The sequence below is a fragment of the Fukomys damarensis genome, unplaced genomic scaffold (genome assembly GCF_012274545.1).
Source record: "Fukomys damarensis isolate Sample0158 unplaced genomic scaffold, DMR_v1.0_HiC HiC_scaffold_1, whole genome shotgun sequence".
NCBI classification, from domain to species: Eukaryota; Metazoa; Chordata; class Mammalia; order Rodentia; family Bathyergidae; genus Fukomys; species Fukomys damarensis.
This window is the reverse complement of record NW_022900913.1, coordinates 30,630,470-30,643,028: the sequence shown is the minus strand read 5'-3', so window position 1 is coordinate 30,643,028 and position 12,559 is coordinate 30,630,470. Positions and strand designations below refer to the sequence as shown.

General features: G+C 40.6%; 1 protein-coding gene across 3 annotated transcripts in view; it reads left to right on the top strand.

Annotated features, from left to right (window-relative positions):
* Fyb1 (FYN binding protein 1) overlaps positions 1-12,559 on the top strand; it is a 157,005-nt gene that overhangs the window by 41,608 nt on the left and 102,838 nt on the right. The window contains exon 1 of one of the 3 annotated variants that reach the window (XM_010607758.2): positions 5,156-5,291. The exons of the other annotated variants lie outside the window; for them this stretch is intronic. The gene's annotated coding sequence lies outside the window, so the exon portion shown is untranslated. Of the gene's footprint in view, positions 1-5,155; positions 5,292-12,559 lie in introns of those variants that run through there. 3 annotated transcript variants of the gene reach the window in all.

The window sequence follows — 12,559 nt, the reverse complement described above, 5'->3', positions numbered from 1 at the left end:
AAAAGGCTGAGCAGAGGGAAAAAAAAAAAAAAAAAAAACACACCTTTTTTTCACACATTGAATAGGAGCTAGGCCTGCACTGAGCAGGTGGTGAGCCTGAGTTCTGAGGTGAGGAAGGGGAAGTGGGGCAGTGGCTGCTGAAGTCAAAGAAAATAAGCAGAACCTATTTCTTTTCTACTCTCCTACATAATTCATTCTCATCTTAATTATCAGGGTGTCTGGGAATAGAGTGTTTTTTGACAGTAGACAATAGCTCACTCCAGGAATACACACCTTTGATGGGCTGTGATCAGGTTGCAATTTGCTTAAAGATAAAGCTTTTGACAATGGAACGGCTAGCTTTTGGAAGGGCATGGATTCATCTGAGCTGCATCTGCTACTCCTTAATCTCGGCAGTGGCAAATGCTGTTTCGGCTGCCAAACTCATGCCCTTGCTGAGCCAGCAGAGGAGGGCCCTCCCCATCTGTCCTCACACTGTGCCCAGATCCTGGCATGAAGGAAACCAACAGGACTGTGCCAGAGGCTTACTCAAGCCAAATCATTTTCATTTTCCCAAATGCAGTCATGATTGTTCTCCGAGGAACTCACCAGAAGCTTCAAACTGCACAGCAGAGCTAGCGTGACTGCCAGGACCAGGTTACCTCCGCTGGAGAGAAGACCGTGTTAGCCATTGGTTTTATCATGTGGCTTTCTTAAGAACCACAATATTAGCTTTGTCAGTTTTTTAAATTGTAGGGAAAGGTTATTGTTGCTAAAAGGAAAGAAAGATAGTAAGTACAATGTTTAAAGTACAAAAAGAGAAGCAAGCATCCTGATAGGCAGTGTCGAGCAGACATTTTGCTGACGGGATGGATTTCAGAAAGGTCTCTCCCTTGGGAGGTGAGGGTGAGGGTAGAATGAGATAAGTAGAAGATTTCGGCTGGGTTACAAAGGCACAAATTTTGATATCTAAATAGGCACTAATACTGGGAGCAATGAGTTTAGAGTAAGTTGACTGTCTCCATCTCCACTACATTCCCACCTCAACTAGCTAATTCTACATAGTTTTGTTTCCTTGCATTACACAAGAGAGCAGCACAGGATCAGGGAGTAATAACCTGCTATTCATGTCCACAAAGAATGAGCTATTCACTGAGAGGGTAACCATTTTCCTAGAATTACTCTGATGTGGGTGAAGGTAAATCCTGAACATTTAATAAAATATCCAGAAGCACTGAGGTGTTAGCTATGATTTTGTAACAGAAGGCCTAATGTTTTATTAAGCGACCTCTAAAATATTTTATTTTTATTTCATTGCTCAGGTTTCCCTGAAACTTAAAGCCTTTCATGAAGGGTATCCACAAAAATAATGAAGCTTTCATTTTCAAATAATAATGCAATACCGCATTACTAGCTTCCTTTAGAAATATAACACAAGTAATTTTTTCAGACTTCACCTTTGATTAACAGCATCTCAAGAAGGATTATATATGAAGAAAAACATGGCCCTTGTATGCAATGAAGGGGAAAATGCCATCTTACACGGTGACCTAAAAGTCTTACGTTAGAGACATTTTCTCTTTGCTGCAGTACTAGAGAATAAAGACCACTCTCACCACCCTGTTAACATTCCCGAAAATGTCAACATCGCTCAGTAGCTGCAAAGAACTCTAGGGAGTTCATCTCATCAGCATAGATCGAAGCCTCCTTAGAAAGAAAAAGAAAAGGAGGCTCAGAGTTGACTAGTGATGGGGGAATAGAGAGGAAACGGTTCCCTCTCCCACGGGGTAGTCTTGTACAGAACGTGACGGAAGGCACTATACTGGGTGTCTGTTACACAAGGAAGTTTGTGCCTCACTTCCCATTGATGTCATTACTCAGGAGAACGGGTTTACCATTGAAATCCCAAATTTCTCAAGTGAAAAATGTATCTGCCAGGTGTAGTTGAGGCCAGGTGCTGTTTATTCAGTATCTAAAGCCCCCCCACAGTTATGTTAAGTCTTGAAGGAAATGACATTGAACTTGTTTCAGATTTTGATGATTTGACTCAGCCAAGCCACAAGAGTAAAACACAAAGATATCAGAGAATATTTGGATGGTATTTTTGTCTCTGAAAAAACAGTTTGACAAGCTAATAAGCAAGGTATGAGTTGTCCAGCTACAGAATAAAAGATCCTGGATAATAAGAACAATTTGAGATTTTTTAAATGATGTGATCAAAGACCCCTAATGAAAAAAAACCTGAGTACATGGATAATGCATACATATAGCATATGGCAGATAGACTTGCACTGAAAGCAGTGTTCTTGCTTTTGTTGGTTATGAACCATATGACATACAGAGGCAAGAGGGAATCAAGTGGAATTACCATTATCATGGTATTATTGTTATCAGATAATAATAGATGGTCCCATATATTTTTAAATAAAAATGTGGATTTCATTATTAAGTAATAAGGAGGTAAATTAAAAATAAGATAGATCCAAGGGAATATCTATACTTCCATTTATCCAGGAATAGCCCATGAATTACTAAACTTACCTTATGGCATTTTAGTCTTCAAACCTTTTCTGACACTATCAGTCTGCATAACTACCACAGGCATCAAACAAAATATTCAACTTTTAATTTAAAGTTTTCTAAATATTTATATTTCTTCCCTGCCATTTTAGAACACAGACCTTTTAAGATGCATAGACTTTCAACATATAGGGGTTCAAGGATATAAATTGCTGGGTCCCCCTTCCTTTTCCCAAAACAATTCTATAAAAAGGCAAAAGCCAAACAAACAAGAAAACTATTTTGGGCCTCTAACATTTTGATTCATTTTGACTTTGATAAAGTGACTTCTGTATGCTTCTGTATGCTTGGAATCAAAGATAAATAAGCACCCTTGGGTCGGGTGGGTAAGACATGTCTCCAATTAAAAGGCGGCTCAGAAAGCCATACCCAGGCTGACGAGACTGAGCTCAGAAGGAAGCACTCACTACCCTGGGCTTTGAAACATAAGTTAGAGTTCCTCAGTGAAGAGAAAGGGGGAAGAAGCTGCAGCCTAGAAGGCAGGGCATGCTTCTCATCTGGGTAGATTATTTTGTTTTATTTTGTTTGGGGAATCAAGGGATGTTGATGGAGGGGAAAAGAAACAAGTGATTTCAAACTCCAGCTAGGATTCTTTCATGGACAAGATCAAGTGTCCTGCCTTTGGTAAATCTTCCTCAACTCCCCTGCCTCCATGCAGTAGTAATTACTTCTTCCTGTGCAAATCCATAACCCTTTGAGCTTTACACTCGTCATGCTGTGCCATGATTGAATGGTCTCCGAAGAGGTTATAATACAGATCTGGTTGCAGTAAAAGAGATCCAACAAAAATTAGTTTTTCTGAAGTTCAATTTCTCCTTCTCTTTTCCCCTTCCTGATAACCATCCAGCAAAATTCAGAGATGGGAAGGAAGGCTGTTCCTATGGCAGGGCTAGGGCTATTTATATGTTCTGTCTCTCCCATTCCAAGAGAATTGCCCTGGTTATTGGGAGAGGACAGCATGATGGCAGTTATTTAGGGGCTTCCCAAGAAGCCACATAAACCACTTCTGCTAAGACTTCATTGGCCAAAACTCAGTTGTGTGATCACACCTAGTTGTGTACCAACGGAATAGGCAGAGTTCTTACAATAGAATGAGTGTTGACTTTTTCTTTTCTTTCTTTTTTTTTGCAGGGGGCCAAATAAGAAATATTTTAGACCATCTACAGTCCTGTCATGTCATTGTCACCATTGTCTTTGTCTTTTGCTCCTTCTTCTTATTTTGTTCCTTTAGTTTATAGCTTTATAAAAGTATAAAAAAAACTTATTTTGAAAGCTATATGAAACAGGACACATATCAGATTTGGCATAATTGGTGTCTTAGTCATTTTTTTTTTTTTTGTCACTAGGACAAAATACCCAACACCCACAACATAAAGGAGAAAAAGGTTATTTTCACCCATATTCTCAGCCCGTGGTTGTCTGACTCCAAGGCAGAAAGGTATAATGGGAGGGGCCAGGCAGAGCAAAGGTGCTCAAATGATGGTGGTCTGGAAGCAGAGAGAAGGGAGAAGCCAAGGAAGGGGATGTACCCTTCCGGGTCACGCTCCCAGGGACACACCTTCTCCCACCAGACGCCACCTCCAACAGCAAGTCAGCTAGCCGGCCCCCACGATTCATCACCCCACCTATGAATGAGTGCGCATGGCCTTCAGGGGGCTTTCTCCAGTCCAACCATATCAGTTGACAAATCCTTGCTTTGCATGAAGGGAAAACTCATACCAGGAGGGCAGTGGGACTTTATAACTTTTACAAGATGATAAGCCACGAAAAGAAAACATTGTCTTGTTCACCTTTCTAGTTTTAGTGCGGTGTTTGACCCACACAGCAGGCGGTTGATGTTTATGATGAATAAATGCTTGCATGTACACATGCATGAATAAGAAGGAAGAAGAAGAGGGAAACTTGGTAAACTCAGTTTAGTAAAATTCCAGTTAGTCCCTGGGGTAGTCTCTTAGCCTGGATTATCCTCTATCCTCCATCTTCCTAGAGTTTGAAGAAAGATCTAATGGGGATCACCCTCAGTGAGTCCCTGCTATGCATGCATGCCCCTCTTCTGTTGATACAGTCAAGTGCCTGCTGCACCTCCAGTCCAAAGCTACACTTAGGGTCCAACTATGCTGCACAGGGGAGAGTGCTCTGGTCACGCAGAACACCTCTCCTTGACCTCTGCTGAGGGTGCAGCAGATCCTGGGACCACAAGCTTTACGGGCTCCTCATCTGGAGCACTATGGTGGCTGGCAGAAGAACTTTGTTTTGCCCCTTTTGTTTTTTTGTTTTTTGTTTTTTGTTTTTTGGAGATGGTCTCACTGTGTAGCCCAGGCTGGTCTCGAACTCGCAGTGATCCTCCTGCCTCAGCCTCCCAAGTGCTTCGATTACAGGCGTGCACTAGGCCTGTTTTGCCCTTTTGAAAGTCACATGCTTGATGGGAATGTCAGCAGAAGCATGCAGGCTGAATGGACACATTTTAGTTCCCTTCTTTCTCTTCCTTCTTACTCAATATCCGGAGGCCATAACAGAACTCTTCTTGTTTAAGTCATTCTGGTGGGGGAGGGAGGAGTGGCTCACTCAACCAATGCCTAGGGCAAAGCCCTGCCAAGCATCAGAAAGTACCATCGTTTTTGGTGTCTGCACTCAGGGCAGATGCTGCAGCCATAAATGCCAGGGAGCCAGGCTCTGGGCCCAAGAACACCTCTAAACGAGACCGACCTCCCATCTTCTTCTGCAGGAGTCAGGTAACCATGATGCCAATGTTTCCTCTTTCGAATAATTTTTACAGCGGGAAAAGATGCCACCCCCAACATCTGGCAGTATAGACTGCAGAATGAATAACCAAAGGAAAGGCATTTTCTGTTGTCAAATAGCTAAACAAATGGACCTCAGACCCTAAACCTCAGATTCATTGTAGACAGAAGGATGACAACCAGACTAAAATGTGCTCAAGATGTGTCTGACACTTGCTCTTTCATAACTGAATGGGTCTCTCCTGCATTGTAACCTTCTGCACCACTGGTATTAAATGATGTCTTGCACCAAAGCCAGAGATGAGGGCCATTTGCCCTCAGGGCTGGGCACAGATGATTTATTTCATCCTGTCTCTTAACAAGTGTGTGTTTATCCTTTTGATGAGGAAGAACTACTTTCAATTTCCCCAAAACCTTAAGATCTGGCAAGGGGTGGCAATTTGTGTGAGATTTCTACAGAGACAAAGAAAAAGGGCCACACTGCAGCTAATGGGGCCTTGTCAGAGGAGATCCTGGAAAACTGGAGGAAGGACAAATGACTGGAAACCAGCAGGGAAGTCTTTCTTTCAGAAAGACCAATAACTCCAGGCTTTGCTTGGGGCCTTGGGCTCTCTTGTTTGCTTTGCTGCTTCTTCCAAAATTTTATAAGACGTGTTTTTCACTTTTAACTAGATGTGTGGTGAAATAATGTATAGTATAAAAGAATGAGCTTCAACCTCTGTCTCCTATGCACCGTGTAACTACAAGTGAGCCATACGACCTCTCTGGCTCAGCTCTCTCATTTCTAAAATGGGGTAATAATAGTGTGGGCTTCATAGGGCTGTCGTAAGGGTAAAATTCTGTAGCTATTGTGTACGAAAAGGTGACCCTGTGTTATTAATATTTGTTTTTTGAACTATTTGGGCATCAGAAACAGAATGTTTTGTGTAGAAAAATAGTTGAGTTCACCACCCCAGGGTCAAAGCCACGGCAACGCTTTTCTGTTGCTTCTTGAAACTGCCAGGGAGGTTTAATGTAAACCAGAACAAGTGTACAACCAAGCCGAGATGCAAACTCGAAGATGTCGAAGGCCCCATGAAATTAGTGACAAATGAAAGGTGAAAGGGAGAAGGATGAGGTTCTTTGTGAAGAAACCACATCTTTTAAAATGTGCCACTAAAGGACACCTTGAATATCCAAACAACTGTGGTGTGTTCTAGGGATATCCAGCAAAAGTTGGTCTTCCGTTTCAAAGAGGAAAGGATGAAAAGGATTCTACTTCCCTGGGGAAATCACCTGCGTATCATTTCTGTCCATGTATCTACCAGTGGGCTACAAATTCTCCCCAGCTTCCACTGCAGTACAGAGATCTGGTCCCAGGACCCAGTCTGAAAAGTGACTGCTGCCTAGCAGAGCAGCCACGCTGACATCTAGTGGTCCTAGCACTAATCGCAGGCGCTGTCTTGGAAGCTTTTATCAGCTTCCAGGTGCTTAAAATCCCAACTGCTAACCCTTACATCCAATGTTAAAAGGAGAGGGCAGTCAGGGAATGTGGAAATGATGTAGCCTCGGGGTGAGGTGTTCGTGGAGGCACCTTCTGAGGGACGTTTGTGAGAACAAGAATATGGAGAGGTTGAACCTTGGCTCCCTGGCAAGTTTCTGCTATGGCTGCTAGGTTTGTGGCTAGGGCTGGCCTCAGAACCAAGATCTGAATATGAATAATGGCTCTGCCATGCAGCAGCTATGGCCCATGAGTAAACAAGTCCACTGTTCCATGGCTCAGTTTCCAAGTCTGTAAAACAGAGCTTCCAGTCATTTTTCTGTGGTCTTGTTAAGAGACAATGCCTAAAAGCTCCCAGAACAGTCTCCGGCCCAGAAAGCAAGCCACAAATTCATCTGTTCTTTCTTCCCCCAGATTTAGATACAATTTTATGTTTCAGCTCCAAAATAAAAGTTATTTTAGGTGAAACCATGAAATTAATGGTGATATTAATATGTAGCCCTAATTTTCTGAAGCACCTCTGAGAAACAACATCTACAGTAGATGGAGTATTTATGGGAAATCTGCCATCATGTAGGGGTGTGTATGTGTGTGTGGTGTGTGAGAGAGAGAGAGAAAGAGACCCCCAAGATTATTTGAACTAGGAAACAGAGCTCACATCTCATGTCTTCACTGCAGAACTAGAATGCCTATGTGTGAGATTTGCGTATACAAATGCTTTTCAAAGGACTGAGTTTGGGAAAGGGGCAAGTGTGTTCCTTTTGTTTTGTTTTTATTTTGCTTGTGGTACTGGGGATTGAACTCAGGGCCTTTGAACTGAGATATATCCCCAGCCCTTTTTCTTAGTTTTTAATTTCAAGATTTTAAGTTGCTAAATTGCCCGGGATGAGCTCATTTATGATCCTCCCGCCTCATCTTCACACAGATTACAGACATATGCTATTACATCTGGCTGGAACAGTCATGCTGTTTCAAATCCTAAAGTTTTTTCCTCAGGATTGAAGCCAGAATCATAAAGACATCCATTGGAGAACGAAGGGAAGCTTCTCCCTGTTTATCTCGGTCGGTCAGGAAGCCCACTATTCTTGAGATAAGACCTGCTCCGATAAGAACGAAGTGACAGATTTTTTTTTTTTTTTTGAAAGACGACTGCTTGTTGGTCAACTAGGCTTTATGTTTCCCAATGTGATGCTTTGTGGGAGGGCACCAAGATGTTTCAGTAATGGTTCATCGTGAACCTTGGATTCTCCGTCCTCAGGGAATACCTTTGCCTCCTATTTAATTTCCCCTTTCTTCCTTTTTCAGGCTTCTCTGCACTTTGTCTTTCTTCATTCAACTTTGTTCTTCACTTTAGCTGCTGCATCAGTCTCTGATTTTTATATTGAAAGTGAAATCCTTCCAAATGTAGCAGGATTCTATTCCTTTTGATGTCCTAACTTCCTCGCTTTCTTCCTGATAGGCAACATCTTGGTATCTTCAAAGACTGTGTTTCCAGTGTTGCCTATTTTATATATATTACACTCTTCCATCCCACTTCAATTGAACAAAAAGACCTCTGATTAGAGAAAAAAGTCTTGTACTTCTGGCCCCCACAAAACATTTTAGTGTAGAAGATGGTACATGCACTGTCATCCTTTGGGAGACAATGAACATTGCATCTCCTCTTAATTCTATTCAGGGCACTGTGGGGATAGATCATCTATACCCACTGGGGAATGTGAGAATTGATGTGCATCACAGTCTACACATGGGGCACGACCCTACCCTAGTCTTGTACTCCAGACACCCTAAAGAATTTAGGACAGTCCAGATATGAACACTGAATTGAATCTTTCCAAAGCACTCAGCCCATAAAGGCTACAATGAGTGAATGATGAGAAACCAACTAAACCATGAATGCTACGCTGTTCTGGGAAACTCAGAGAGCTGAGCTGAATGGTTTCACAGCCAGAACCATTCTATCCCCACACTCTTCAGGTCACTATGGCTCACAAACAGCTCTGGAGATGCAAAAGAAGTCTGCATACATTTCTAAAAAAGATCTTCCAAGAATGCACATTGGAAGAACTACCTTAGTCAGATCCATTCTGAGCCAAACCTGTGACAAGGTGAATAGTAACACCAAGAAACACATAATACTCTATGCTCCCCCTTGATCCTGCCATTGTCTCTGTTGTCCCACAAATTGAAGAGGCCAGCATCTCTGGCTCTGTTGGTCATGAAAGAGTTCAGTGACTCTGCAGTGTCTGGGCACTTGAGGCAATTTCCCAAGCTGCTATATGTTAAGGCTGAGACAGATCCAGAACTTATTAAGTACTTTGAATTCATCAACACTGTAGAACCATCTTCCCTGCTACCATATGATAAATAACTCTGGGACCACATTTGGAGACAGTCACATGGCTTGGGAACATGACTGTTACTACCTGGTAGTGCCCACTGCCTGTATTATTTGATGTTTGAGCTTGATGCCCCAAGGATGCTAATGCAGGTCCAAAGGGTAGGGAAGATGCACACTGTTCTGATTTATATAACTCAGCAGGAGTTGGGGGTAAGACAGTCTGGGAAGGCGTCATGGCGATTGCAGGTTCTAAGGGACAAGGTTGATAAATTGCATCTCTAAGATTAACAGTATTCATGATTCCATCCGCGTGCTTCTCCAGATTATTCTGGTCTTTTGCAATCTGCAGCAGTGAAGTATTTAATTGATTCTACCAGGCTATTTGTTGTCACTTTAAGAGTTTCAATTTTATTTCTCTGATCACCATCTTTACAGTTTTAAAGCTTGCCATCAAAAAAGTTTTAATTGTCTATCATCATTTTAAGTAATTATGAACCTTTGTATTGTTTTATCAAAGTCTTGGACACTAGGAGCAAATCCTGAATCTAAATCCTCAGAGTACGTGGGTGGGGTGTGTGTAAGAATTTGACATTTGCTGCTCTGATCTGGTCCCTGGCAGTCAGCAGGCACATCAGAACTCAGGAGTGAGGATTGGTCCCTCTTCTACATCCTCAGGGTCTACTCACTCTACAAGGAGCCAGAAAGAAAGCTGTGCTTCCTGGGGAAGGAGTAGGGGCTGTGCCTGGTACTTCTTTTGCTCCCCTTGGTCAGCTCTTCAGCTGTGTTGCACTTGCCCAATCAGAGGTTTAGTTTGCCCTTGGGACACAGTGTCACCCTTGCCCCTGCCCCAATCTCACCCCAACTAACAGATTCATTCTTGTTGCAGCTTCTTTTTGGGAGCAAATTGCTATAGAAACTGGTAACTATGTCACAGATGAAGCAACTTGGGTTGCTTCTATCCTTCGGCTATTAAGAATAATGCTACTGTAAACAACAGTCTACAAATATCTGTTTGAGCCCCTAGTATTATTTCTTTTGGGTATGTAGCCAGAAGCGGAATTGCGGGATCATATGGTAATTCTTTTTTTTTTCTTCTTTGAGGGACCAATTTAATGATTGCTTACTATGACTTTATAGGTGACATGTGTTTTATTTTTTTCTCATTGAGTTTATTGGTACATTTTAGGTATACAGTACAGCTACATTCATCATTGGGATCTTGTACCTTTACATGACAGGTCTTGGTTCTCATTTTTTCCCTTGTCCCTGCCCTTCCTTCACCCCCTCCTCCCTCCCCTACTTACAAATACTTTATTTCCATTTTTTCATTTTCTCATATTTTTTTCTTTTCCCTTATTGAGGATATACTCTTAAGTAAAATAAATAAGTCACACATGTGTAAATACCAAATAGTTTCTCTGGTGTGAAAAACTATAATGGTACATAAGATCCTAATGGTATAATTGACAATGTGAAATAGGAAGAAAAGTGCTAAAGGCGTAGGGGAAGTGGGAAGGGTAGGGGAAAGGAAATAAGGGAAAAGAAAACAACATGGTAATTCTTAATTTTCTGAGGAACTTCCATATTGTTTTCCACAGTACATAATTTTATATTTCTACCAACAGTGCACAAGTGTTCAAGTTCTCCAAATTCTTGCCAACACTTATTGTTTTCTGCTTTTATGATAATAGTCACCGTAATGTATGTGTCTTAAATTTTAATTAAAATAAAATGTATTAATAAGTGAGTCTTTTGGTAATATTTTTATTCTTTCTAAAAGCCATGCAGTATTTTAAAAAATCACAAAACCGGAATTTGGTGTTTCCATGTTTCATTCCTATTCTTTGAATTAACCATTGATGTCAACACTTTATTCTTTTATTCAGATAAAGATATTTTATATAAGTACATTGCCATCAATTTGAGTTTTGCCATGGGAAATTCCAAGTCATAATCTCTTTTCCTGTCATATCTCTTTATGTTCCTTTTTAACCTCCCCAGTAATAAATTTTAAGCCAAAGCAAGAAGGACAGCAAACACCATCCTGTTCAGACAGTGGATAGATGGACTAAAAAAAAAATAAGTCACACATGTGTAAATACCAAATAGTTTCTCTGGTGTGAAAAACTATAATGGTACATAAGATCCTAATGGTATAATTGACAATGTGAAATAGGAAGAAAAGTGCTAAAGGCGTAGGGGAAGTGGGAAGGGTAGGGGAAAGGAAATAAGGGAAAAGAAAACAACATGGTAATTCTTAATTTTCTGAGGAACTTCCATATTGTTTTCCACAGTACATAATTTTATATTTCTACCAACAGTGCACAAGTGTTCAAGTTCTCCAAATTCTTGCCAACACTTATTGTTTTCTGCTTTTATGATAATAGTCACCGTAATGTATGTGTCTTAAATTTTAATTAAAATAAAATGTATTAATAAGTGAGTCTTTTGGTAATATTTTTATTCTTTCTAAAAGCCATGCAGTATTTTAAAAAATCACAAAACCGGAATTTGGTGTTTCCATGTTTCATTCCTATTCTTTGAATTAACCATTGATGTCAACACTTTATTCTTTTATTCAGATAAAGATATTTTATATAAGTACATTGCCATCAATTTGAGTTTTGCCATGGGAAATTCCAAGTCATAATCTCTTTTCCTGTCATATCTCTTTATGTTCCTTTTTAACCTCCCCAGTAATAAATTTTAAGCCAAAGCAAGAAGGACAGCAAACACCATCCTGTTCAGACAGTGGATAGATGGACAAGAATAGTGCCCATGGTCTTGAATCCAAGTTGGATGGCTCATGACATGACTGTATGGGCAGAGTTCTGAAGTATTTTATGCTAAAAGATACCTAATATTGTCACCTACCTAGACATTCTCCTTAGCATGGACACATACAGACCAATCATTTTAAAATTAGGCAAAATTGTTGGTCTTGTTTCCTCTTTCCACATTGCCACAACATTGCAAGTCAATTCAGAGGTTTTGGTCTAAACCCCTATATCCTCTTTGTTCATCTCAGATCTGTCATGGTTCCAACCATAAGTACAACAAAAATGATCACATTCCCTTCCTTGGGGCCTCTGGGGCAGAAGGTCAGTAACTAGTGTTAGGTGGAAAGCTTTTTGCATAAGAATAAAAATGTAAAAGGTTTTGTGTCTTAGCTGAGATTTTAAATTTAAAATAATAACTACACAAAAAATAAAGTCAATTCCTATGAATATATTGAAGTAAATATAAAATTTAGAATCAGAATCTGGACTTGGTTCTCATTTCTACCATTTGATACCATTTGTATGACTCATTATATTCTTTTGTAACAGTAAGAATGAACCAGACATCAGGAGGACCAACTGAGATATTGTATGTGAAATCTTGCTGAAATGTCATTTTTAGTTCTAATCATGGAGTTGGTAACAGGAGTGAAATACT